Source organism: Cryptomeria japonica, chromosome 10, assembly GCF_030272615.1.
Source record: "Cryptomeria japonica chromosome 10, Sugi_1.0, whole genome shotgun sequence".
Classification (NCBI taxonomy): domain Eukaryota; kingdom Viridiplantae; phylum Streptophyta; class Pinopsida; order Cupressales; family Cupressaceae; genus Cryptomeria; species Cryptomeria japonica.
The window spans coordinates 923604668-923631717 of NC_081414.1; positions in this window are offsets into that span (position 1 = coordinate 923604668).

The following is a 27050-nucleotide window of genomic DNA, read 5'->3' on the forward strand; positions in this document are numbered from 1 at the left end:
TATGCCTTCGACAATTTTAACACCAGAAGGATTGCCGCAAATGTCGCTGGAATGTCTGGATTTACCCTAAATCTATGGTCACAGTTGATAATATCTTCCCCCATAATTTCATGAATTTCCCTAACCGATAAATCATCTAAGTTGTTTAAGACCCTGCACCACCTTTCTGGTTTAACCTTACCCCTAAACACCATCATCCTACACTCCTTATAAGGAAAAGGCACAATATGCGACTCCAATGAAATCAAACACTACAACCTAAGGGAATTTTGCATTAAACAAAGACAACCCATCCTGTTTAATAGTTGAAGTCGATGTATATTATTAATAGCAATAAATTCTCACAAAAAGTGAGTTGTCCATCGAGAAGTACGGGTGATAATGAGGATATACTTAATCCGACCGCCTTGCGAAGACATCATAAGCTGTCAGCTACACATGTTAATACTATTATCAAGGGCACTCATTATCAAGACCATTTCTTGTGAGGGTGTGTTTAATATACTAATTAATTAATTTAATTTAATTAGGCCAAAGCATTTTATAGTTAGATCAACCTTATATGTGTCTAGAAGGGATTAGGTTATCTCTCATCGACACTTACCTCCAATATATCTTCCCATTTCTCATCGGCCTCTAGGTTTGCAAGTTTATCAACCTTACCGTTGCTTGCTCTATATATACGATTTAGAGTATATTCTTCTAAGCCTTTGAGAAGGTCAATAGCCCTTCTTATATGGCTATTTAATTTCCAATTAGGTGTGGATTCATTCCTCAAACCATTAATAATGATTGTCAAATCTCCTTCAATTTCCAATTTTCTAATATTAGGTTTTTTCCTAAGAGGAGACCTCCAATGAGTAGTTGAATTTATGCCATATTATTAGTTTCTCCAATGGTCTTACTTAAGCTAGCAATTTTTGATCCATCCCACTTATATATATATATATATATATATATATATAAAATAAAAGCCAACCTGTAGTCCTACGCGAATCGGCTAAATTGCTAGTATTAGTTAGAATAACTGGTTATATAAGGAGGTATGTGTTTGTGTCTTCCCTTGTTGATACAAGCGGCTAGCCCATATACCCTTGTACAAATGTTTATCTATATTGCTCTCAAGGCCTCAACCAATTATCTAATTTTTCTATGTTTGCCATGTTCTCCCATTTTCTGAACTTGCCAAGGATTTGAGATTCTCACCATGCTCCCTCACTACATTATGGTGTTCCCATCTGCTCCCTTATTCCCTAGTTCATCTGCTCGAGAGTTACCCTCTCTATATATGTGGTTGAATATTGTCTTCTTCAATGATTGAGATAAGTATAAATCTCTTGTGAGTATTGCATTAAGCCTCCAGTTTGGCATAGATCCTTTTCTTAACGCATTGATCACAATTGCAAAATCTCTTTCAATGGCCAGTTTCTCCACCCTCATGTTTGTACACATCAGAAGCCCTTCCACAAGGGCCATCAACTTAGCCATGTTATTAGTCTCATTGCCGATTGTTTTTTCATACCTTGCCACCTTTGTCCCATTTGAATTATGAAGACATCATCCTATACCTGCTTGATCTCGATTACCGCGTGATGCACCATCGAAGTTGAGCTTGAACCACCCCCTCTTAAGAGGCTGCCATACACATTGGTGCAGGAGCACCTAGAGTCTAGTTAACATGAGGTTGTCATACACATTGGTGCATGAGCACCTAGAGTCTAGTTAACATGTCAATTAGATGTTTGAGTCTTAGGAGTTAGGGGTCATGTCATTTTGATTCAATAAGGTCTATTGAGACCATTTGTAATGTTATTTCATGTTTCTAGGTATGTATGTCAAATTTGGAGTCATAATTTGCAAGTTTTTAATTGTCATTATGTTGTCATCGGGATAGTTAAACCGATAAAGTATCATCGAGATAGTTTTCTCTATCAGGATTGGAAAATGCTGCTTAGTCGACCGTTGATGGCTATGCCGATAGACATCCAAATGTCTTGTTCGGTATAGCTATGCCAAAATAGGGACATCAGGGTAAGTTTACTCTATTGGACTGCATGAAATGGTTACTCTGCCTATATTAGTTATTCTGATGGGTGATCAAGACCTCGGTTCGGGATTGTTATTCCGATGTCAGTGTTTAGTTTTGATTTTTCAAAATTTGGGAGTCGAACAGTCATGTAGCCCAAAGGTCTGGTGTGTGAGCGAGAAAGTGCAAAATTTGGTATAAGTTATATAAGGAACGGTTGTAAACAGGAGGATGTTGTGTGGATTTTAAAATTTTGAATTCTTGAAATCTGATTTGAAATCAGTGGCAACTAATTGGAAGCTCTTTTTTTGCAATTACTATGTTTTCTACACATGAATGGTGTTGTATGGATTCAAATTGATTGGACAGTCATATGTATGGTTAGAGAATTGAATTACCTTCCATTTTCCAATGATTTGAGTTTCTAATTCGTTGTGAGGAAGAAGTTATAGCAGTTTTCACATGGTGACCTAGTTAGCTAGGGTAACTAGGGTTTTTATCAACAAATTGACCAATTCTCCCTCCCTGTCTTGCATCACACATTCTGCTCTTTTTTCATTTATTTTCCTCAGAACCAGGCCCTACATAAGGAGGAATATTTAACCCAATCCATTTTCCCCTCATCTTCTCATACGAGTAAGTCATCTTGGCCACCATTTTTTATTGATTCATAATCCTGTTGTTCACAATTTCAATGACGGAAACCTCAATTTTATTTGTTAGTTGTTCATAGCCCATCTTCTTATCCTTAAATACATGTCTATTTTGTTCCTTCCATAACTCTCCAATAACAATAGAGGGTGCTACTATCCATAGACTACCATACAAGCAGATTTTCTTTATGGCATGCCAAGCTTGGAACATACTCAAGATGGATTTGGGCAAAGTTGAGCTCCATCCCAACTTGTTGCATAACCACATCCAACATTGGTTAGAGAACTTACAAATTAGTAATATGTGCTCTACATACTCCACTTACTCTTCACATAGCGGACATCTGCTTGGTCCTTCATATCCCATTTTTCTGAACCTATCAGTTGTCAGGATCTTGTTTTGTAAAGCCAGTCATGAAAACATACCAACCTTAGGTGAACAATTCTTATACCAACATAATTCCAGCAGGATATTTGTCTTGGGTCTTAGCTATCTACTAACAAGGTAGTTATATCCATCCTTAGTGTTGTAGTCTCCAGATTTCGAGCCATCCCAAACTAGTATATCAACACCTGAGTGGAAGGTACTATTCCTATTTATGAGGATGCCAGTGATCTCCTCTTTCTCCCTATCTGGGATGTTAATTTCAGTCAAAGATTTCCATCTCCAACCTTTAGCAATTTCCCCATCCACTAATTCAATGTAATCCTTAACATGTTTGGCCCATCGAGTTTCCAAGAGGGTTTTAGAGATTTCAAAGTTGGAAAGTCTTTCTATAGTTGTATAATGACCCCAAGAGTATGACCAGAACATGGCATGTTCTCCACTACCAAGGTTCCAAGTTAATTTCTCAGTACTAGTGCTTCTTCACTCTAATATAAATTTCCATATACGCAACCCTCTTGGAGGGGAAGCAATCCTGAAAAATACTAGTTGAATCATTGTTATTTAGGTATTTGTGAATTAAGATTTTAACCCATTTTAAATGAGGGTTTTTGTACATTCTCTATATTAGTTTAACACCTAAATCCTTACTCTATTCCTTAATACTTTTAATTCCAACACCCCCTTCCTCCTTCAGCCTACATACCTTATCCCATGCTAATAATGAAATTTTCTTTTTTCATCTCTTTCCTTGCCAAAATAAGGTTCTCAAGTGTTTGTTCAATTCCTCCTTCTTCGCCACATGGATATTTATGCAGAATAGTTGATAGATTGGCATTGCAGATAGTACCGATTTTAACATAGTTGCTCTTCCTGCAGAGGAGAGCCACCTACCTTTCCAAGATTTTGTTCTTTTCTTTATTCGAGACACCATTTGATCCCATAATTTTGTGGCCTGACAACCTTTATCTAGGGGCATCCCCAAGGTATTTGCATGACATATTGCCTTTTTTAAAGTTCAAAATATCACATATTGCATTTTCCATGTTCAAATCAGTATTAAAGAAAAATATTTCTGATTTTTCCTTGCTAATTTCCTGTCCTAAGGTCTTAGTATAGGAGTCGAGTATATTTTTAAATGCTTGTGCTTCTTGTCTTCCTCCTTGGCCATACAACATGGTGTCATCAACAAATTATTGGTGTGTGATAGGGGCTAATTCACTAGTTATTTTGATACCCTTAACAATATTCATTTCTCTAGATCTTGTTATAGTTATGCCTAAAGATTCTGCCATAATGATGAATAAGAAGGGAGATATAGGATCTCCATGTCTCAATCCTCTGGATATACTGAAAAAACCTTTTGGGGTGCCATTTACAAGGATTAACATTTTTGGAGTGGAAATACATTCAAAGATTAGGTTGATCCATTGTCTAGTGAAGCCAAAGGCTTCCAAGCATTTGCAAAGGAAGTTCAACTCTACCTTATCAGAGGCCTTCTTGATGTCTAACTTAATTAGCATGCTCGGATCTCCATTCTGCTTAATAGAATGAATAACTTCTTGGGCTATGATAACTCCATCATATATAGACCTCCCTGGGACAAATCTCATTTTCTCTTCACTAATTAAGAAAGGGGCAACTTTCATATTCTATTTGCCACGGTTTTAGTGAGTAATTTATAAATAGTATTACATAGTGCTATTTGCCTAAAATCATCAAACCTTTTTACTTTGTCTTTTTGGGTATAAGGGCTAAGAAAGTATTGTTAATTTCCTTTAGCACGCTTCATGAGTTCCTCACCCCTTCCAAGGCCTCTGTCATCTCATCATCTATGAAATGGCAACATTTATGGAAGAAGGAGGCTAGGAACCCATCTGGTCCTAGAGCCTTGTCTAGGTTCATTTGCATTAGGGTTGCTTCGATCTCAGCTTTAGAAAATCTAGCCACTAAACTCTTGTTCCGATCTTCAGATATAATCTTTGGGATACTTGCAAGAATGTTATTCAGATTAACCAGATTAGAGCCCTCCCAGTTATTTACGATATTCTCATAATACCTGAAGCAGTCACCGGTGAGGAGGGACCTCAAAGAGATCAATCCAGATTGGTCAGTAAGAGTAAACACAATGGAAACACAAAGATATGATGGAGGCAATGCAGAACAGGTTGTTTTACTTCATGAAAATTGATTACATCCAACCGGTAACAACCGGGTTACAACATACTGGCTCACAGGCCTAGTAGAACATACAGAATAGGTCACATCCGAGACCTTGAATCTTGAGATCTATCTTCTACGCACAATATAGCTACTTGATTTTCTGATTTATTATATTCTAATGCACAATTATAATTATTTGTATTGATCCAAAGGATCCAGTTGGCCTAAACAGATCAAAACCCAAAGAACAAGACCTAACGAGTAGAATAACAAGGTCAGCCTTCGCCAAGAGATTCCTCCGAAAAATCCAAAGGATGAAATGTAGATTGTGAGAAAAGGTTGGCCACATGCCAAGGAACATCGGAACCAACACCCAAGGCTCTACAAGCTTCAGAAGGGATTCTGGTAGATCACCAAAATAGGTCCAGGCAACCGGTAACAAGAACTGCCAACCAGTAGCAAGAAACTGTCAAGGAAACCAATAGTGATATCTTGTCGGAAAATGATCCAAAAGTGATGCGATATGGAAGAAAGAAAGATGATCAAGTCTTCAAGAATAATCCAAATCCACAGGATTCGGTGAGTCAAAACCGGGACACACAGAAAGCAAAACAGAAAGAAAAATATTTTTGGTTGATGCAAGATTGCTATGAACCGAGGATGCTCCTGCATCAGACATCTGGGGTTATTGAAAAAGTGATCCTCTCACTTTCTCACTTTTTCAAGGTCAGAGGATAACCAAGGCAGTCTACCTCTTCACCTCTTCCTGAGAAATCCAAGATGAATCTTCAAATGGTCTGTCCTTCCACTTCACAAGATATTCCTTATACTAACTACTCCGGGTAGTACGCCCAATCCTTCTGTCCAAAATCTCTTCAATCTGATTTGGTTCCTTCTGGGGAAACGGTTTCTCTAAGTCTACAACATTGTCCTCATTGAATTATTGTTTATGATACTCATGAAGATCTGCAATGTTAAACACTAGTGAAATACTTAGACTATCTGGTAACTCCACTTCATATGTATTTCCCGAACTAAACTTCCTCAAAATCTTGCAAGGTCCAAGCTTCTTCATCTGCAACTTGTTATAAGTTCCAATCGGAATCTCTCTTTTCTCAGATATACCATCACTTCATTGCCAACTTCAAATTCCTTATGTCTCCTCTTCTCATCTGCCTTCTCCTTATACTCATTTTTCATGTCTTCCAAATGCTTCTTAACTTGAATATGCAATGTTGCCATGTGATCTGCAAAGTCTTCTACTTCTGAACTCCTCTAGTCTTCACTGCCAATGTCTCTCAATTCTGTTATACCTCTAGGATGCACTCTGGTAAATATGTCAAAAGGTGTTCTTCCGGTACTTCTATTCACTGAATTGTTGTAGGCAAACTCTGCTTGTGCAAGGATCAAATCCCAGCTTCTAGTTTTATCTACCACTAAACATCCCAACAAATTTCCCAAACTCTGGTTAACAACTTTTATTTGTCCATTAGTCTGTGGATGAAAAGTAGAAATGAACTTCAAATTTGTCTTCATCTTCTTCCAAAGTGGTCTAAAAAAATAGCCAACAAACTTAGTATCTCTGTCTGAAACTATGCTCTTAGGTAATCCATGCAACCTCACCACTTCCTCGAAAAATAGGTCTGCTACATGCAATGCATCTGATGTCTTCTTACAAGGTATGAAATGGGCCATCTTCGAGAATCTATCCAATACCACAAATATAGAGTCATTCCCTGTTGGTGTCTTAGGAAATCCAAGTACAAAATCCATGTTTATATCCTACCAAGGTATTACTGGTACTGTCAAAGGTTTATACAATCCCACATTCTGACTACTACCCTTTGCAACTTGACAAACTCTATAACTCTACACATATCTCTTAACATCCTTAAGAATCTGGGGCCAAAAGTACTGCTCACTCACCAATGCTACTGTTTTGTCAATGCCAAAAAGTCTAGCTAGTCCTCCACTGTGTTTCTCCTTTATAAGATTCTCCCTCATAGAACTCTTACGTATGCACAACTGAACTCCTCTAAATAACATCCCATCCTGAATGAAGTAATCCAACCACTTGCTTCTATCTACCATAACTGGTTCTCTACATGCTTTCCAAGGTTCTGCAAAATCCGAGTCATCATCATACAGGGTCTTCAAATCTTCAAATCCTAATACCATCACTCTCATTTATGTCAGCAAATTCCTTCTCCTACTCAATGCATCAACAAATTTGTTAGATTTACCACTTCTATGTTTCAACACAAAGGTGTAACTCTAAATGAATTCTACCCATCTCATATGTCTCTGATTCAACTTACTCTGACTATTCAAATATTGCAAAGCTTGATGATCCGTATACAACACAAACTCCTTAGGCAACAAGTAATGTCTCCCCTTCTTCAAGGCTTGAACTATGGCATAAAACTTCTGATCATACACTGCATATCTCCTTCGGGAATCATTAAATTTCTCACTGAAATAAGCTATTGCTCTCCCTTCCTAACTCAAGACTGCTCCTATTGTTGTTCCACTTACATCACAATCCACTTGAAATACTTTATTGAAATCTGGTAAAGCTAACACAACTTGTTCAGTCACTTTTTGTTTCAATAGTTCAAAACTTGTGTTTTCTCTAGTGGTCCGCTTGAATTCCTTTCGATCTCCTCTCATGGTCTCAGTCATAGGGTTATAAACTGAACTAAAATTTCTGATAAACTTCTAGCAAAATATAATAAAAAACCTAAAAAACTAAAGCCAGCCAACCATTGGATATTTGAGCACATTTCTCCAATCTTCAGTGAGGAACTTAAAGAGTTCTTTATAATTTCCCTTCTTTTCAGTATCTTTACCAAGCACTTTATTCTACATCAGGCACAGGGAGGTGGTTGAGCTATGCATCACCCTCATGCTAAATTTGGGGACACTAACCATTTGTTGCTCCATTTCCAACACTTTCTTCTTCAGAGCCTCCAAGTCTTCTGTGGTAGTCTTGCAATCACCATAGATGCACACGCTCCCCTTTGGTGAGTGTCCTCTTCCTCCAACATAGCCTCCTAAGTCAAGGCCAAAGGTTCATTTTTACCACTATCAATGTGTTGAATTTTCACTAGTGGACTTGTCCAAACTCTCATCCTTCCCCGTTTCCTCCATAATATTCTCCTCCTCTTCGACAACATCATCATCGTCTGTAGCGTCCTCCTCCAATTCATCATCATCGTCTGTAGCGTCCTCCTCCAATTCATCATCATAGTCGACCAATTTTTTTCCTTCAATTTTGCCATCCATACTCCCAGTGAATCTGTTAGAGTGCCTATGATTGACACTCCCACTCTTGCTATCATCTTCACACACCTCCACCTTCACATCACTGACAACCTCCTAAATGGTTATCTTGGGTTTTATTGCCAAAGGGGAAGGTCTTTGAGGTTTCCTTTGTCTGCAGCAGAAGTGGTAGTCAACGATCTGAGGACACAGAGACCTTCAACCACCATTCATGAGTTGGGGTAGCAGGGGAGCAACGACAAGAAAGGGTTTTGGCAACAATTGGGATTTGGGGGAGCTTCTTTTTACTAGAGCATGAAGAATCAAGGATAGTAGCATCAAGGGGCGAATCAAAGAAAGGGGCTTCTGAAGCCATCAATTGTTTAGGTGGTCAAAGGGCCAAGTTGAAATCCTAATACTGTCACTCTCATCTTTGTCAGCAAATTCCTTCTTCTACTCAATGCATCAGCAACTTTGTTAGATTTCCCATTTCTATGCTTCAACACAAAGGTGTAACTCTGCAAACATTCTACCCATATCATATGTCTCTGATTCAACTTACTCTAACTATTCAAATACTGCAAAGCTTGATGATCTGTATACAACACAAATTCCTTGGGCAACAAGTAATGTCTCCACTTCTTCAAGGCTTGAACTATGGCATAAAACTCCTGATCATACACTGAATATCTCCTCCGCAAATCATTAAATTTCTCACTGAAATAAGCTATTGCTCTCCCTTCCTGACTCAAGACTGCTCCTATTGTTGTTCCACTTGTATCACAATCCACTTGAAATACTTTATTAAAATCTGGTAAGCTAACACAGGCTGTTCAGTCACTTTGTGTTTCAATAGTTCAAAAATTTTGTTTGCTCTGGTGGTCCACTTGAATTCCTTTCGATCTCCTCTCATGGTCTCAGTCATAGGGTTACAAACTGAACTAAAATTTCTTATAAACTTTCGGTAAAAACTAGCCAATTCATGAAATGATCTTACCTCTCTAATGATTTCCGTTGTAGGCCATTCAAAAATTGCTTTCACTTTCTTAGGGTCCATCTTCAAACCATCCTTAGATATCACAAATCCCAAATAGACCAACTCATCCTTCATGAAAGTACACTTCTTTATATTGATTAGCAACTTCTCTTCTCTCAACCTCTGAAAACTTGTCTTAACTGCAACAAATCCTCCTCTTTTGTCCTATTGAAAATTAGAATGTCATCCAAATACACAATAACAAACTTACCCAAGAATTTCTTCAATATCTCATTCATCAGCCTCATGAAAATACTTGGTGCATTAGTCAATCAAAAAGGCATCACCAACCATTCATACAGTCCTTCATTTGTCTTAAATGTTGTCTTCCACTCATCACCCTCTTTGATAATGATCTGATGATATCCACTCTTCAAATCTATCTTTGTAAAGTATTTTTCTCCACTCAAATAGTCCATTATGTCATCCATCCTAGGAAAAGGAAACCGGTATTTCACTATGATCTTGTTTATTGCTCTAGAATCAGTACACATTCTCCACTCTCCATTCTTCTTATGTGCTAAGACTGTTGGTACTGCACAAGGGCGCAGACTCTCCCTGATCAAACCTTTCTTCAACAACTCCTGCATTTGTCTATTCAGTTCTTCATTATTTGTTGGTGTCAACCGGTGTGCAACTTTGTTAGGCAAACTAGCTCTGACAACCAAGTCCATCCAATGGCTAATACTTCTCATAGATGGCAATCCATCAGGTGCATTATTTGAAATTATGTCTTCATATTCTGTCAGCAAATATTTTATCTCTTCCGAGTGTTCTCCTTCTGGTTCTATTTTCTTGGTCTTCTTAGGAATTAAGGAAAAACACACATTCTCATGTCTCAATCCATCCAAGAATTTCCTTCCATCTACCAAATAGATTCGGGCATTCATACAGAGTTCATTTTTCAAAGGTTCCTCCAAGGGTAACAAGGTTTGCTTCATTCCATTGGCCACAATAGTGTATGTATTCTTCCTCCCATCATGTATTGTCTGTCCATCAAACTGCCAAGGTCTACCCAACAAAAGGTGATAAATATCCATAGGCATAATATCACACAAGACTTCATCATGATACTTCCCAATTTTTCAATTTCACCAAACATTCTCACTTACTAACAACTTATGTTCATCCCAAATCCATGCTATCTAATAAGGCTTAGGGTGTTTCAATCTCTCCAATTTCAACTTATTCACCATTTCTTCTGAAACAAGATTATTTGAACGACCACTATCAATAACAACTTTACAACACTTACCAGATACCTTACATCTGGTTTTGAACAGATTCTTCCTCTGCAAGGGCTCTTCATCTCCTCCGGTATGACACAAAACTCTCTTCATCACCAACAGTTCTCCATCTTCTGGTTTATTGTCTGATCTAGTGTGGTTTTCTTCCACCATTGTTTCTCTTTCGGTAGTTTATGTCTTCTTACACTCGAATGCACGACGTCCTTCTCCTCCACACTTAAAACAGATTCCTCTAAATGTCCTCGTCTTGTCTCCCAAAATTCCCATTCTGGTAACCATCTGGTTCTCTCCTCTGGTAGAAATTTATATCACCTTCTGGTATGAAGTACCTTCTTTTCTCACTTCCTTGTCCTTCTTCTGATCTGTACTATTTCCTCTTCCTCCGGTATATCCTCTTCCTCCTTGAAATATTCCTCTGGTAAACCTTCCACCTCTGCCTCTCTGCCTTTGCTCATGTCTTTTGTTTAACTTCTCTTTTGCCTTTAGGGCATACTGGTAAGCCTCTTCAACACTCTCCAATTTGATCAAACTCAATTCATCTTGTATAGACATCCGCAATCCATTCAAATATCTTGCAACTTGTTCATCTTCATCATCAATATGTGTGGATCTGATATTCAACTTGTAGAATGCTTCGATGTACTCCTTCACACTAGATTCCTTCTGTCTCAAATTCTACAACTTCTGAAATAGATCCACTTGATAATTTGCCAGCATAAACTTTGATTTAAACTTAGAAATCATTTGATCTCGTGTCTTAATCTTCTCTTTACCTCTTCTTTGTCTATCAACTTGCAAATGCTCCCACCAAAGAGATGCATGACCTTTCAACCGAGTACATGCATATTTCACCTTCCTCTCTTCTACAGTGTTTTCAAAATACTTCTCAATCTCTGAGATCCAATCCATCAATTCATCTGAATCTTACTTCCCATCATATTTTGGTGGGGTAAAATGATGTTTAGTATTTTCCCTACTCAAAACCCTCAAAAACCTTTCCTCATCCGGATCAACCGCCAGTAGATTTGCTTGTTCTATCAGGACTTCTTCTCCTTCATCTTCACTTATATCTTCAATATGTTGGCCTCTTCTCTGGGTTATCTCCACGGCTTCCAACCGGGCTGCTATACCATGCGACATCTCCATCACTGCAAGGTCTACATTCCCATGTGCTCCACCATTCCTAGCTCCTCTTCGTGCCATTGTTCACGTCGGTCCTTTGCAGCTGCAGGTCAGATCCATAATCCACCACTCTACAACAAAATTTCAGGACACGCAACCTTCAGAATGAAAATCGCTCTAATACCACTTGAAGCAGTCACTGGTGAGGATGGACCTCAAAGAGATCAATCTGGACTGGTCAGTAAGAGTAAACACAACGGAAACACAAAGATATGATGGAGGCTATGCAAAACAGGTTGTTTTATTTCATGAAAATTGATTACATCCAACCGGTAACAACCAGGTTACAACATACCGGCTCACAGGCCTAGTAGAACATACAAAATAGGTCACAACTGGGACCTTGAATCTTGAGATCTATCTTCTATGCACAGTCTAGATACTAGATAATCTGATTTATTACATTCTAATGCACAATTACAATTATATATATATATATATATATATATATATATATTGATCCAAAGGATCCAATCGGCCCAAAAGGATCAAAACCCAAAGAACAAGACCTAATGTGTAGAATAACAAGGTTGGTCCCTCCCAAGAGATTCCTCTGAAAAATCCAAAGGATGAAATGTAGATTGCGAGAAAAGGTCGACCACACGCCAAGGAACATTGGAATCAATGCCCAAGGCTCCACAAGCTTCATAAGGGATTCCGGTAGATCACCAAAATAGGTCCAAGCAACCGGTAACAAGAACTGCCAACCAGTAGTAGGAAACTGTCAAGGAAATCGATAGAGATATCTTGTCGAAAAATGATCCAAAAGCGATGCGGTCTGGAAGCAAGAAAGATGATCAAGTCTTCAAGAAGAATCCAACTTCGCAGGATCCGGTGAGACAAAACCGGGACACACAGAAAGGAAAACTGAAACTGCAAACAGAAAGGAAAATGTTTTTGGTTGATGAAAGATTGCTATGAACTTGGGATCCTCCTGCATCAATACCTAACAGCCTCAGCTGCAATTCGATTAGGGTCCTCCGTACTAATTCCATAACCAGTTTAGATCTTAGTTATTTTGTTAATAGTCCTCCTCTGTTTGGAGCTATTATGGAAGAATTTTGTGTTCTTATCCCCCACATTTAACCATGTTTCTCTAGACTTCTGACACCAAAAAATTTCTTCCTTAGCTAAGATATCTTCATATTCAGCTAATAACCCCTTTTCTCTAAGATATAGTGTCTCATCCATTCCCTTTTCAATTATCACATTATTAACCTTTCTAATTCTTCTTCTAATATTACCTTTGAGTCAAAAATGTTGTCGAAGTGATTTTTATTCCATAACAACAGTTTGTTTTTTACTATCTTTAATTTGTTAACTACCCTAAATAACTTAGATCCTGAAATATCTGCCTCCTTCCACCATTGCTCTATCAAATCTATTACTTTATCATCTTTCAGCATGCATTTATTCAAACTTAAAAGGGCATCTTTTGGGCCTGGTGTCTTCTTTGATGGTTAGCTGAACTGGATAATGATCCAATCCAGATATGGGGAGAATTTCCGCAGATAGGGTATAAGGGAAGTCAATCAGAATTCCTTTAAGAAAGAACCTATCTAATTTCTCTACTATGTTACTAAATCCTCTCCTCCTGTTATTCCATGTGAATGAATCCCTAGCAGTTTTAATCTCCATAAAATTATTTTTATTGACCCAGTCCTTAAAATCAGTGGCAAATTGAGATACTTTCCGGCTTCCTCCCCATTTCTCAGTATGATTAGTTATGGCATTAAAGTCCCCTCCTAAAATATAGATTTGGTTTGGGTTTGTTAGCAGATATTGATCTATTTCACTCCACACCCGTCTTTTCTCCCTGTTTTGTTTTGACCCATAAACATTTATAAGGAGGAACTGCAAATTATTCTTAATGCTCTTAACCCATCCGCTCATCCAACTTTCTTGACACCTATCCTTTGTGAAAGAGACAAATCTAGGATCCCATATCACTTCTAGTCCCCTAGAGGGTCCGATTGTTGGGAAGCCTACCAGTTCCATGGTGCCTAGTATTTTTCTAAATGTATCAATGTCCTTTGTGTTAAGTTTAGTTTCTTGTATCATAATGATATCTGATTTCATTGTTGTGATGTAGTGCTTTATGATACGCTGTTTGTTAGGGGCATTCATGCCCCTAACATTCCAAGTTATGACAATTCAGACAGGGGTTTTCTTCCTTTCTTCTTATGTTGCTTGGCATTGTCAGGGGTTTCTTTCCCTGATTCAGTTTGTGCAATTCCTAGGGTTTCAACAACTCCTACATTATCCTTGTTATTTATCTCTAAAATCATCTCTGCTTCATCTATCTTGTCTTGTTCATCATCCCCCAGTTTCATAATTTTTCCAATTAGCAATTGTTTTTGCAGAGCCATTTCATTCCCATCAATAATTTCCTCCACAAACCTATCCATAAGTTTACTAACTACCTCATTGCATATTTGGTTCATTATCAAATTAATGTTATTCTCTTCCTTCTCACCTTCCTCAGGCATAGATTCCTTAACTTTCTTGTCCAGTGAATCCCTCTCTTTAGCCTTGTCCACTTCTTCTGTAAGCATCTGGTTATTAAATGTGATGGATAACTCAATAACAGTTGTGTCCACGTCCAATATCCCTCCACTCTCAGTCTTTTCGAGAGCCTCTAGCATACTTAGGTCATTTTGTTCTACAATTCTTGCTACATCTTCTATTGGTAGTGGGATTTTATTTTCCAAAGCAAGGGGTTTCTCCATATTCTCTTTAATTGCTTCAGTCACCTGCAAAACCTTATTGTTATTAATTATCGCATTGCATTCTACTGGGGTCATTACTAGAAGGTTTGTTTTGCAATATTTCATCCACAATATCCCCTTCTTCAATCTCAATTGGTCTACAAGGGTGATTGATAACAACTTCTTGCTCAAATTGATGATCGTTTACATTGGAGCCCTCCATTGCCTTGTTAAAGCTAATGTTGACTCATCTTTCCTTTATGGGCGACATATAGGTTGGGCTCTTACTTCTATTGATAGAGGGGTTACTTAGTCTATATGCAATGTTATTAGACATAGGACCAATATGAAATTCATTTTCAATGCGGTATCTAACATTTGCTTTGATAAACTCTATGGTTTTAAATTGAGTTAAATTAATGTATATGTTAACTAGCATTTTTAGATCCGAAGTGTGTGTCCATTTCTCTTCCATGCCTAAAAAATCCTCCTAGTTTATTTTCAAGTTTAAATAATACTTGAGAATGCATAAGCTCAACAGGTAGGTTTCTTAGTCTTATCCATTTTGACAGCTTCTGGAATTTATGTTAGCTAGGGTTAAAATTTGGCTGTCAATCAATGAATATGAAGTTATAACTCTGATAAAACACATAATCTCCAAATGTTTTAAGGCCTCCTTTCTGCAATCAATATAAAGAAAATCATTAGGGAGAGTAGTAATACTTACCCGACCTGCATATGTTTGTTCCCACCATCTTGCAATTGTTTCAACAGGTTGTCCATTCCCCCACAACTTGGCAAAAAGACCATATTTCCTGCAATGGTCCCTCAAACCCTTGGCGTATTTTTCTTCTTTGACTACTAGATTGGAATTATTTCCATTTCCCATAGGCCTAGGGTTTGCTTTTTTTGTTCTATTCTGCCAAATGTGTGCTTCAGGCATAGATTTCCTATTGAATTGCCTTGCTTAGTGATTAAACATATGTCAGGGCTTATGATTCCTGAATTTTTCATGTGATTTGGGAATTGCATTTTCTTGGATTTGATCCGCTCGGCTTTCATGGCACCTCATTTTATCATTGCTATCGAGATTTGGTTGATGGTGCAGGGCACATGACCTAGGAAGTCAAAGTCATTAAGGTTTATGCATTTTATTGAGTTTTTCATGTTTTGCATTGTAATAAGGATGAACATTGAGCATCCATGTTGTCTTGGTCCTATATGTGTGGTCAAGACATTCTAAGGCCATTTTATAAGCCTAGAATGCTCTTAGTCCACTAGGACCCCTCATTTGCATTCAAAACTCTTTTCATGATTTAGGTCTTGGAAATTGTTTAGGAAGTAGGTAGAGGTCATTTTATACCCAATCCCATGATTAAAAGGCCTTAGATTGATCATTTTAGGCCATACAAGAAAAGTTGTCAAAAAGTTGCAAAGTTGTCAAAAAAGTTGTCAAAGTTGCATGACAACTTTTCAAAAATTGGTTGTAGGTCAGTTTCAATGCCTCTAACTGTTGGATGTCAGTTAGTTGGGCGTGTGGAGGCCTATTTGAGGTTTCCTTTTCAAAATCCAAGGGGTTGGAGGTTTTTGTGATGTAAAAAGACCAAATTGCTGCAATAAAACACTGATTTTCTGAGGAAACACGTTTTGTATGACCCTGTACGGATTGGTACGGAAGAACTAAGGCCATGATAGGTTGGAGGACTGAGTAACCTTTTGTTTGGTGGTGGTTTGATCCAATTTGGTGCAGGTTGAAGGAAGTTATCGCCATTTTTCTGACTGCAACCCGTGACCTAGGGTTTTGAAGGGTTTTTGAACAAAATGATGCATATCTTGCAAACCCCACACTGAAATCTTCCAATTTTCTGGGGTTTGCAAGGTAGGAGGATGTATATTAAAAATCCAAAGCCTCAGGGTCTGAAGGTGATGGCAAGTTGGTGTTTGATCAAGCCATAGGCTGAATATCCCTATGTATTCAGCCTGTCACACAACGTTTGGAGGGAGTTTTTGATGACAACCACCCAAGATTTGGATTTAAACCCTTGAAGTGAGTTCCTAGGAGGTGGTCAGGCCTCTGAAAGACACTGCCATCACAGTATGAACCCAATCTCCTTGGTTTCCAAGTGCTCCATGCCCAATTTGGCCAATTAGGCCTGTGAGACTTGTTGAGACTTGAAGGTTGCAGGAGTGCCATGGGGCTCTGCCCTTTTGGAGTTTGTTTAGGGACCACAAGGAGGTGTCAAAACCATAAAGACAGCATTGAGTCCCTTGAAGAATTGATTTGGTCTCACCCGATTTGTGATTTTTAGACCTAGTGGCCTAGTAGGTCAAAGTGGGTAAATTGAGATAGGGAGTTTGTAGAACCTAACCAAAGGCGGAGTCATGATGGTCTAGGGCCATATGAAGTGTCCCCACTGAAATTTCTGATCAGAGAAGTGTTTTGTGTCATTTTCCCATTTTGTAGCCTTTTGAGGGATTGAAGCCCTAAAGACAAATTTGGGATTACGTTGCATTTGCCTTGTTGAATGGATTTGAATTAGTACAGATCTGTGGACAAGTTTAGGAGTGTCCCTATAGCCAATATCAAGTGTGTGTATGGTTGGTTGAGCCCTTGGAGTCACCCCTTGAACCCTAGAGGTCTTTTGGAGTTTGGTCTCACACCTTCAGTTGTGTACTCTGCATCAGGTGGTATCAGAGCCATCTAAGAGATGGGAGACAGAGAAGAAGAGGAGGAAGTCCCTTTAAGGGTGACCAATATTGAATTGGCAAAGATAGTTAGAGAGCAAGCAGCCAAGAACAAAAAGATGGAAGCTGAGATAGAGAAGTTGAAGAAGGAAAAGAGCAAGAAGAAGCAATTAGAGGTCATCTCAGATTCAGATGAAGAGGACCAAGAGGAAGAAAGGTTCATGGAAGAGCCACAAGGAAGCATGACAGAAAAACAACTCCTAAATGCACTTGGAAAGTTGAGTAGGAAGGACACTAGGGTGGACTTACCTATGTTTCTTGGAAAGATGAACCCTAAGGAGTGCCTTGATTGGATTGAGGCAATGGAAAACTACTTTGAATGCGAGGAAGTGGCTGAAAATCATAAAGTAAGGATTGGCAAATCTAGAATGAAGGGGGCAGCTCTAAGTTGGTGGAATTTCATTCAAAATGAGAGGATAGAGGAAGATAAACAACCTATCTCAACGTGGAGGAAGATGGTGATTGAAATCAAGAAACAATTTGTCCCTGAAGACTATGAAGTCAGTTTGCATAAGAAGTTACAAAACTTGAAACAAAAGGATATGGATGTGAGCACTTACACTGAGGAGTTTCACAAAATGACATTGAAGGCCAAGGTACTTGAAAATGAAAAACAAAAGCTTGCAAGGTATCTTAATGGTCTCAAGTTCTCCATCCAAGATGAACTAAGTCTCTTTAATCCTGAGACTGTCCATAAGTGTTTTCAAATGGCATTGAGGATTGAGGAAAAACAGAAAAGAAGACATGATGCAAGCAGCAGCAGAGGAAGAGGAAATCAGAACTTTAGGGGCAGGGGCAGATTTCAAAACAAAGATTTTTTTCCTAAAAACTATGACAGCAAATCACAAGAGGGCAGCCAAGGACAAGTAGATAGAAATAACACCAACCAAAGTCAGTTTAGAGGAAGAGGCAATGGTAGAGGAAGAGGTGGAGGAAGAGGTTCCAGCATGTTTACTGGAAGGTGTTTTTCTTGCAATCAGATTGGACATCAGTCCTTTAGGTGTCCTGAAAAGATGGGAAACACTGCTGCAAATCAGAAAGAAAGAAGAATACAACTCCTCAATGAAGAAGATTGCCAAAGCACCACAAGTTATCACACAGCCTCCTCTAAGCCAGCAACACCTGAGAGTGGAGAATGCCTCATGTTCAATAGATCACTCATCATGCCGATCACACAAGAGCAACCCCAAAGAATAACTTGTTTAGAACCACTTGCAAGGTAAAAGGCAAAGTTTGTAAAGTAATTGTTGATTCAGGTTCTTCTGAAAATTTGGCTTCTAATGAAATGGTGAATAAGTTAGGATTGGAAAGGATACCCCATCCTAACCCCTATAGAGTCTTTTGGCTAACCAAGGAACAACAAATTTTGGTGAAAGAGCAATGTTGGGTTGAATTCAAGATAGGTGAATATCATGACAAGGTTCTTTGTGAGATTGTAGATATGGATGCATGCCACCTTCTCCTTGGAAGGCCTTGGCAACATGACACAAATGCTCAACATGATGGTAAGAAAAATATGATTTATTTGACAAAGAATGGTGAAATGTTTACTATGACTCCTTTGATTGATGATTGTAAAGAAAAGGTCATTTCTAGTTCAGTTATGTTGATTGGTGAGAAAGAGTTTTTGGCTAACCTCAAGGAAGAGAAAGTGTCATGTTTTGCAGTAGTTATCAAGCCCAAGGATGTGAATCCCAAGAAAGCTAAAGGGCAGCAACCTCTTAGGAAGGTTGGACCAAAGGAAGTGGAAGAATTGTTGGAGGTGTTTCAGGATGTGATAGCCAATGAGGAAAAGGATGCCCTTCCACCAAAGAGGGAGATTAGTCATTGCATTGTTCTCATCCTTGGATCTACCCTACCAAACCAAGCAGCCTACAAGCTTACACCAGAGCAAAATGAGGAAGTAGCAAGGCAAATCCAAGACTTGTTGGATAGAGGGCTTATAAGGAGGAGTATTAGCCCATGCGCAGTACCTGCAGTACTTGCACCAAAGAAAGAAGGCACATGGAGACTATGCACTGATTCTAGGGCTATCAACAAAATCACTATCAGGTATAGATTTCCAATGCCTAGAATAGAAGATTTAATGGATTGTTTGGGTAGGGCTAAGTATTTCACTAAGATGGATCTAAAAAGTGGATATCACCAGATTAGGATAAGGGAAGGGGATGAATGGAAAACCGCTTTCAAAACCAATGAGGGATTATTTGAGTGGGTTGTGATGCCCTTTGGTTTGTCAAATGCACCAAGCACTTTCATGAGATTGCTGAATGAGGTGCTAAAACCTTTCCTTAACAAATTTATTGTTGTATATTTGGATGACATATTGGTTTTCAATGACAGCCAGGAAGAGCACATAAGGCATATTCAATAGGTACTCAAGAGGCTTCAAGAGGAGAGGTTGAAAATCAACCTTGATAAATGTGTTTTCTTTTAGGAAGAGTTGATATTCTTGGGGTTTGTCATCTCTAAGGGCAGCTTCAAAATGGACCCAAGCAAGGTGGAAGCCATTCTCAATTGGCCCACACCCACTACCGCCTCTGAGGTAAGAAGTTTCCATGGGTTATGCAGCTTTTATAGAAAGTTCATTAAGGGGTTTAGTGGTATTTGTGCTCCACTTGTTGACACCATAAAGGGGGGCAAGAAATGTGTGTTTGTATGGACAAATGAAGCTAATCAAGCCTTGGAGTTGTTAAAGAAGAAGATATCAGAAAAACCGGTCCTAGTTCTCCCTGATTTTGAGAAGGTCTTTGTGGTAGAATGTGATGCAAGTAAGAGGGCTGTTGGGGGAGTCTTGAGTCAAGATGGAAGACCTGTAGCTTTCTTCAGTGAGAAGCTAAATGAAGCAAAACAAAACTATTCCACCTATGACCTAGAATTATATGCTATGGTTCAATCATTGAGGAAATGGAGGCACTATTTCTTACCAAAAGAATTTATTGTTTTTACTAATAATCATGCTCTCAGTTTCTTGAACAGGCAACAAAAGTTGAATCACAAGCATGCCAAGTGGATGGAATACATCCAAGCCTACACTTTCTCAATAAAGCACAAGAAAGGGGTGGTAAATAAGGTGGTTCATGCACTAAGTAGGAGAAATCTTGTTGTTCAAACCATTCAGTTGGAAAGTACAGGTATCCATGCCATTAAGGATCAGTATGAAGAGGATGAAGACTTCAAAGAACCTTACCAAGCTTGCCAAGCCATGACAGGGAGGTATAATTCTGATTTTTCTGATTATTTGATACAAGATGGGTATCTTTTTAAGGGCAGCATGTTATGCATTCCAAGGGGGTCTGTTAGAGAGAATATAATCAAGGAAAAGCATTGTGGTAGCATGTTAGGTCACTTTGGTATTGATAAGACCCTAGAGTTGGTTAGGAGGTATTATTTTTGGCCAAGGTTGCCAACCGATGTAAGGAAATTTGTTGAAACTTGTCAAATCTATCAAAGGGCAAAGGGTCACACATCAAATGCAGGTCTATACACTCCTCTACCCATCCCCTCAAAGCCTTGGGACTCCATCAACATGGACTTTGTACTTGGATTACCTAGGACCAAGAATGGGCATGATAGTATCTTTGTAGTGGTTGATAGGTTCTCCAAAATGGCCCATTTCATCCCATGCAAGACCACACATGATGCCTCACACATAGCAGGTCTTTTCTTCAAGGAAATAGTCAGGTTACATGGTTTACCTTTATCCATCATCTCAGATAGAGACCCCAAGTTCATAGGCCACTTTTGGAGGACACTTTGGAAGAGACTAGGCACAAACTTGTCCTTATCTTCTGCCTATCACCCTCAATCTGATGGACAAACTGAGGTAATCAATAGGTCTCTTGGCAACATCCTAAGATGCCTCACAAAGGAGCAGGGTGCTAGCTGGGATTCTATTTTGGCTTAGGCAGAATTCTCTTACAATGACACTATTAACAGGAGTATCGGCCTATCTCCTTTCCAAATTGTGTATGGCACTCATCTAAGGGGTATTTTGGAATTGAGAGAGGTTAAAGGGGTGGACAACAACAGTGCTTTGGCTAAGGACTTTGTTCAAGTCATGAAAGATGTCCATGAACAAGTGAAACAAAAACTACTATCCACCTCTCAAAAGTACAAGCTAAATGCTGATAAGAAAAGGAGGGATTTACAGTTTAAGGAAGGTGATTTGGTCATGGTCCATCTGAAGAAGGAGAGGCTCCCTACAGGTAAACACACCAAGCTACTCATGAAGAAGATTGGGCCTTGTAAAGTGCTCAAGAAATGTGGAGAGAATGCTTACAAAATCAGTCTTCCAGAGGGCATTGCCTTATCCCCTATCTTCAATGTTTCAGACCTGTATCCTTATAAAGGAGATGATCCTCAGACTGCTGTAGATGAACACCAAACTGATCAGACACTTCAGGACCTGATCCCTTCATCTCCCAATCAGATTGAGTGCATTTTGGATACCCGGGTGAACAAACACACTAGGAGGCATACATATTATGACTATTTGGTGAAGTGGCTCAGAAAACCTCAGGAGGATGCCACTTGGATGAGCAGGGCAGACATTGAGAAAGCAGGTTTCACATTTGACAGCATCCCTAACTCAAGAGACTTGAGTTCAGTTTGACAGTGGGTGTATGGTGCAGGGCACATGACCTAGGAAGTCAAAGTCATTAAGGTTTATGCATTTTATTGAGTTTTTCATGTTTTGCATTGTAATAAGGATGAACATTGAGCATCCATGTTGTCTTGGTCCTATATGTGTGGTCAAGACATTCTAAGGCCATTTTATAAGCCTAGAATGCTCTTAGTCCACTAGGACCCCTCATTTGCATTCAAAACTCTTTTCATGATTTAGGTCTTGGAAATTGTTTAGGAAGTAGGTAGAGGTCATTTTATACCCAATCCCATGATTAAAAGGCCTTAGATTGATCATTTTAGGCCATACAAGAAAAGTTGTCAAAAAGTTGCAAAGTTGTCAAAAAAGTTGTCAAAGTTGCATGACAACTTTTCAAAAATTGGTTGTAGGTCAGTTTCAATGCCTCTAACTATTGGATGTCAGTTAGTTGGGCGTGTGGAGGCCTATTTGAGGTTTCCTTTTCGAAATCCAAGGGGTTGGAGGTTTTTGTGATGTAAAAAGACCAATTTGCTGCAATAAAACACTGATTTTCTGAGGAAACACGTTTTGTACGACCCTGTACGGATTGGTACGGAAGAACTAAGGCCATGATAGGTTGGAGGACTGAGTAACCTTTTGTTTGGTGGTGGTTTGATCCAATTTGGTGCAGGTTGAAGGAAGTTATCGCCATTTTTCTGACTGCAACCCGTGACCTAGGGTTTTGAAGGGTTTTTGAACAAAATGATGCATATCTTGCAAACCCCACACTGAAATCTTCCAATTTTCTGGGGTTTGCAAGGTAGGAGGATGTATATTAAAACTCCAAAGCCTCAGGGTCTGAAGGTGATGGCAAGTTGGTGTTTGATCAAGCCATAGGCAAAATATCCCTATGTATTCAGCCTGTCACACAACGTTTGGAGGGAGTTTTGGATGACAACCACCCAAGATTTGGATTTAGACCCTTGAAGTGAGTTCCTAGGAGGTGGTCAGGCCTCTGAAAGACATTGCCATCACAGTATGAACCCAATCTCCTTGGTTTCCAAGTGCTCCATGCCCAATTTGGCCAATTAGGCCTGTGAGACTTGTTAAGACTTGAAGGTTGTAGGAGTGTTGTGGGGCTCTGCCCTTTTGGAGTTTGTTTAGGGACCACAAGGAGGTGTCAAAACCATAAAGACAACATTGAGTCCCTTGAAGAATTGATTTGGTCTCACCCGATTTGTGATTTTTAGACCTAGTGGCCTAGTAGGTCAAAGTGGGTAAATTGAGATAGGGAGTTTGTAGAACCTAACCAAAGATGGAGTCATGATGGTCTAGGGCCATATGAAGTGTCCCCATTGAAATTTCTGATCAGAGAAGTGTTTTGTGTCATTTTCCCATTTTGTAGCCTTTTGAGGGATTGAAGCCCTAAAGACAAATTTGGGATTATGTTGCATTTGCCTTGTTGAATGGATTTGAATTAGTATAGATCTGTGGACAAGTTTAGGAGTGTCCCTATAGCCAATATCAAGTGTGTGTATGGTAGGTTGAGCCCTTGGAGTCACCCCTTGAACCCTAGAGGTCTTTTGGAGTTTGGTCTCACACCTTCAGTTGTGTACTCTGCATCAGTTGACCTGACCCTTTCTATATTTCATTACTGGGTCGGGCATATGGCAAGGGTATGTTTGAGGCAAAAGCAACACAACCAAGGATCCGTTTCTTTTCTAGGGGAATCAGATTGGTTGCAAAAGTGCATCTAGGGATCATTGAAGTGATGGGAGCAATCCACACTTGGTCGCCCAAATTTCTCCTCATAAAATTTCCATCCCTACCTTTTTTATCAACCCTAGCTTGAGCGATCATTTCCCTTCATGCTTTTATGCTCTTAACAACCTACCATCCTTGGATATTTTGCTCTCTATTGCTAAATCCAGAATGTAGATTCTAAGGTCGTCGTTCCCTCCTGGAGTTATTGAACGCAGAATGGAGGTTCCCATGATTTTTCTCCATAAAATTTACCCCTATGGTAGAGGGAGGATAACAACCCATAACTTCAAATCTATTTGCAGAATGCCCATTACCAGCTTGAGCAGGATCTCTCGATTGAACTTGATTGAAATCCCTTCTTTGATTCATTGCAATTTTTCGTAGGTTGCGAGCCATCTTTTTTTTTCATAATTATCCACTATATATTATCAATAATTATAGTACATAATTATTAAAGCATATATAGTAGATAATTAGAAATAATACATCATTCTCCAAAATATCTAAGAGATGTGCTATTGAATTCTTTATCTAGTTCCAAGTATACTACCAAATATGGCAACTTGAGATTGTCACAAAGCTCCCCCATTCTTCTCACAGTGTAGTGTGGTTTACTACTGATTTGCATCCTTTAAATCACATTTTTTAGCAAATTCAAGTCTAGATGTTGGCATCTTCCCTCTTTCAAGCCATGAATTTTTAATATATCTCTTCATGGCATCCTACTTGTGTTGGCTTTGCTAAGGCAACATTTTATAAAGTTAATATCCTTCTCCTCCTGTCATGTTCCCTCCTTGACCATTATTTATATCCTAAATGAAATAATTACTACTATTAATTAACATGTTTATCAACAAATGATTAATTGAGATTATTAACTATTTATTTATTAAATATTATTATTTATTAATATTTGTTATATTCAATTAAAAATAAATTAATAAATAGAATTCATATATTATGAATTATAAACATAATTGACATATATTCTCTGTCATGACACCGCTTTGATGTATCTATTGCATGTAGAAAGTAGCAAAGCACTAACATATTAATATACAGAAAATGGCCTTACTAGGACCTGGATCAATCCAAACTTTGCCATTTTCCACTTTGATCAAAATCAACAAATTATGATTTGAACAAATTTCTTAACAAAATAGATTTCAAAATGTTACACGGGGTTAGCTGGTAAAAAAGGGTAGCGATCTAGATCAACATGAGGGGATTATTGTTAGTGGTGTAATTCCAGTTTAGTGGTGTATATCATGCATGCAGTGGCTAGCGGTGTAATTCCAGTTTCTTGCAGTCATCTCCATGATTTATGGGCATAACTTATAATTGCATGATATTGCATAAGCCTAACTAAGCAAATTGTGTAAACAACAAGTTAAACTCAGGTTGCCTCTTCCATTCCATTCCAACGATTTCTACATGATCCATGTTTATACAATGGTTCACGATTTGTATAAAATCATGCTTTGGCATAATGTAATTTGTACAATGAATTAATACAATTTCATTTTCTTAGTTGCTCTTTCTTTTTCTTCTGTGCATTAAATCTTAATGTTTTTTTTTCCCTAGCTAGATCTATCTCGTGTTATGCAGCTACAACTGCAAAATTTTACATGGTATCGGAGTAGGTTGCTAGGAAGAAAAATCGAAACACTTTTGTTTGCAAGCACTGAAGATTGAGTTGTTTTAGAGTGAAATATTCATTGTATAGAAGGTTATGTTTTTGTACTCTTTTGGAGATATTTTAAAGAGTGAAACATGTATATGTATAATGTTAGAGTAAAGTAATTAATTAACTTTACTCTCCTCTTAAGATTTCACTTTATGCATATATTAGTCATTTAATAATTAATATTTAATTATTAAATGCACTCACCTTAGGGTTAGGTTTTCCTTTCGGTGTTGATATCCTTTATAAAGATTGATCTCTTGTATTATTTCTACTTCTTGATTCATTTTTTCTCTGATAATAAATCTTTTCACTTTGTCAGAGCCAAAACCCTTGTTTCGTTCTCTCTCTTTCTCTATGACAGGTTTCTTGCATGCAGGTTTCTTTGGGTTCTATGGATTTGTATTTCTCAAATCCTACATGGTATCAGAGCTAGATCTGCTGCAACTTGTTCAGTCTTTTGAAAGATTTTGAGATCTAGGTTTTGGTTGCATCAGATCTGTGTTTGTCTTCTGTTTTTTTATTTTGGAATAGGGGGTACTTTTTGGTGCACTTTGAGCCCAAACGGACCTCACCGTTGAGCTCGCAGCGCCCAAAAACCCCTATTTTCATATAATATACGTCTGATTCGGACATAGTTGCTCCAGAAGGCAAAAAAATTTGCCCTAAGGCCGTACGGCCCCAGGGCATGCAGTTCGAGGCAAGAAACAAAAAAAAAAAATTAAAAAACCATGTGTTTTTTGAAAAAATCAAGCGTCGCCCGTTTCAAGCGTCGCACCGCCGGTGTGCAGCCCGGTGGCCTCTGCCCGGCCACTGCCGCCGACGGTAACAACCGGTCGCGGCCAGGCAGCCACCGTCGTGCCGCCGGCGAGAGCGCCACTCCCTGCGTCGCTCGCACTCCTCCCGCCCTCCGCCAGCACCAACGACGCCGCCCCTGTGCCACCAGTTCTTGTGCCAGCTCCTAGTTGCCCAGCGGACCAAGGGCCTCTCTTTTTTAAGCCCCTGAGGGCTAGAAGGGTCAAACTGGACCTTTTGGAGCTGCTTTACAAAATCGGGTATAAATCGGGCATCCGATCTCCGTTTTTTGAAAACAAATAGGCGTTGGAAAGATGGCTCCGAGACCATTCTAATGGTGCAGGAATTTTTCAGATTTTTCTAGTTTGATTGCATTTTTTTGCAGTCAAAGTCCGATGAGATTTTTGCACTCCAAGGGGCATAACTTGCTCGTTTTTGCTCCGTTTTTCGAAAGCGAATAGGTGTCGGAAATGTGGTTTTGTGCTCTTTCCAGATCTGCAGTCTGTTTCATCAGTAAATTCTTTAGGTACTCAAAATTTTGTCTCAACGAGTTACTATTTTCTATCATTTTCAGGCTTTCAGTTTGTACTGGGGATTAGTTTTTTGCATTGTGGGGGGGTGTTTTTTTCTTGCTTTCTGTTATTTACATTAGAAAACCAAAATATACAAACACCAAAACAAAACAAACAAACCCCTTATGCATCTTCTGTCTAGTTCTGAAAGACCACTTAATAATAATTAAAAAATTCAGAGCAGTTGAGGCACAGTTCACAGGATGGCCGACAGACCTATTGAACCTCTCACACCACATAATTA